Source organism: Nicotiana tabacum, chromosome 8 (assembly GCF_000715075.1).
Source record: "Nicotiana tabacum cultivar K326 chromosome 8, ASM71507v2, whole genome shotgun sequence".
Lineage (NCBI taxonomy): Eukaryota > Viridiplantae > Streptophyta > Magnoliopsida > Solanales > Solanaceae > Nicotiana > Nicotiana tabacum.
In genome coordinates this window covers 89,333,206-89,335,764 of record NC_134087.1, presented here as the reverse complement: position 1 = coordinate 89,335,764, position 2,559 = coordinate 89,333,206, and the positions used below count along the sequence as shown (strand labels likewise).

Sequence of the window (2,559 nt, the reverse complement as noted above, 5' to 3'; positions counted from 1 at the left end):
GCAGTCTTACACTTTTTGAGTACCTGCAAGAGTTGTTGTGCCTTCACATCTAACAAACTAGATGAGATAATAACAAGTAATGTGGAGTCAGGTCCAAGGAACTCATACCTGAGATAGGCGGGCAGTGGCTTCAATTCCAGCTTTGGTGGTTCTTCGATAGATGGCTTGGCTGGAGGAGTTTCTCTATTTTCTAAATGCAAAGGCTCAAATTTAAGAGTTCTATCCCAGAACCCTCTGCCCTCTAATGCCAACACCCATTCCGCTAGTTCTTCTCTATTCACCTCATCTAGATTCATCAGACATGCAGCAAGAGGGTCCTTAATAGTCAGCATCTCATCATCAGTTTCTACAATTACATCCATGGCATCAATAAGAGAGCGATTGGCGAATTCACTTGGTTGCCTCATAGATTTCTGCACATTGAATGTTATATTTTCATCGTTCAATCTCATCTTGAGCTCCCCGGTCTCACAATCAATGAGAGCTCTCCCAGTGGCCAAGAACGGCCTTCCCAAAATTATGATAATTTCTTTATCCACCTTGCAGTCTAAGATCACAAAATCTACAGGGAACACAAATTTCCCCACCTGGATCAACATATCATCCAGGATACCAGATGGTCTTTTCACAGTCTTGTCAGCCAGCTGCAACAACATAGAGGTGGGTCTAGCTCTTCCAATCCCTAGCCTCTTATAAATCTCCAGGGGCATAAGATTTATGCTGGCCCCTAGATCACAAAGTGCCTTAGAAAAAGCAAAATTACCAATAGTGCAGGGAATTGTAAAGATCCCTGGGTCAAATAGCTTCTCTGTAATTGGTTTAGTCACTACTGCACTGCAGGTCTGAGTAAGAGTCACCGTGGCCAAGTCTTGGAAATCGAATTTTCGGGACATTAAGTCCTTCATCATTTTTGCATACCCAGGCATCTCTTTCAAAGCATCTATCAATGGAATATTTACCTGGATTTATTTCAGCATCTCCAAGAATTTCTTGTATTGCTCATCTTTTTGGTACTTAGCCAGCCTCTAAGGGAATGGTGCAGGAGGTCTCTTCTTCGCAATAATTTGGGACTGCTCTTTATCAGCTGCCACCTCAACTACTTGTTCCTGGCTGTCTCAGCTTCTTTCTTAGTCTCAATCTAAATGTTATGTTCTTCTTGGGCAGGCTGGACTGTCACCTTTGTCAGTTTCATTGACTCATTTAGCTCAATAGGCACGGGTATGAGTGTCTCAGCTTGTCTGCTTTCTCGATCCCTCTCTTGATCCATATCTAAATCTTTGCCATTCCATAGACTCACTGTCATCAGCTGCTTCGGGCCTTGATCTTTTGGGTTTATTTGAGTGTCTACAGGTAATGTCCCATGAGGACGATTGTTTAGAGACATCGAAATTTGGCCCATCTGCACTTCAATATTCTTGATATCTGAATCATGAGCATCTACTCTTTCACTAATCTTTGCATTAGACCCAAAAACCTGCTGCATCATTGCCTCATGTCTAGCAAACCCATCTTGCTGCATTCCACCATGCTGCTGCTGAGGAAGGTGATACCCCTGCTGTTGATTCTGATTATTATATCCATGTGGCCTTGGGTAAGGTGCCATATTGTTAGGAGGTCTCATACCTCCTATATTCCCATTGTTGAACTGTGGCTGGACTGGCCTATACGGCTGAATTTGTTGGCCCCAATTCTGACCACTCTGTCTCTGTCCTCCATAATTAGACACATAGTTCATGTCTTCAGGGTAGTGATGATGATCTTGTTCTGCATTCCACTGGTTACCAATTGGCTGACTAATGCAAGATGTGCACAAGCCCCCATTGGTAGTATCTACGATGTGTTCCTACTACTTCTGCCCAGACTCCTCCACCTTTTTGGTGAGGATACTCATCTGTGTCAATAAGGTGGCCATATTTTCAGCCATGGAGTTGGATGGATCTAAGGTCACTGAGTGAACCACTGGAGTGATAGGTGTATTCCTGGTTGTCCATCCCGAATTCTATGTCATCTTGTCAAGCAGACTCTGGCCTTCTCTCCATATTTTTCTCAAAAATGCTCCACCAGCTGAAGCATCAACAATGTTCTTCACACTATCTAACAATCCTATGTAAAACTATTGTCCCAACATCAAATCTAGAATACCATGGTGTGGACATATAACCAGCATCCCCTTGAAACGTTCCCATATTTCATGTAGTGTCTCCATTGGTCTCTGTTTAAAACTCAAAATTGCATCAATTTGTTGAGTAGTCTTGTTGGGTGGGTGGAACTTGTTCACGAATTGCTTGACTAACTCCTCCCAAGTTGTTATGGAATTTATGGGGAGTGAGTTTAGCCAAGTCTGGGCAGCTCCTGTCACTAAGAATGGAAACAATAACAGCTTGATTGCTTTCGGAGTTATGTTGGGCTGCCTTTAGGTTGTACAGATTGATAGGAAATTCTTCAAGTGCTGTTGAGGATCTTTGACTTGTGACCCCGAAAATAGTCCCTTGTTTTGCAACAAGTGCAACATGTTATTTGTGATTTGGAATGATTCAGCCTGTATATGCGGGACTACAA

The 2,559-nt window shown here is 42.9% G+C and overlaps 1 non-coding gene across 1 annotated transcript; it reads left to right on the top strand.

Moving 5' to 3' along the window:
• Positions 1–2,138: 2,138 nt before the first annotated feature.
• On the top strand, positions 2,139–2,245 carry LOC142163650 (small nucleolar RNA R71). Its single transcript, XR_012694596.1, has one exon. It is a non-coding gene; the product is annotated as a small nucleolar RNA R71 (small nucleolar RNA).
• The last annotated feature ends 314 nt before the right edge of the window (positions 2,246–2,559 follow it).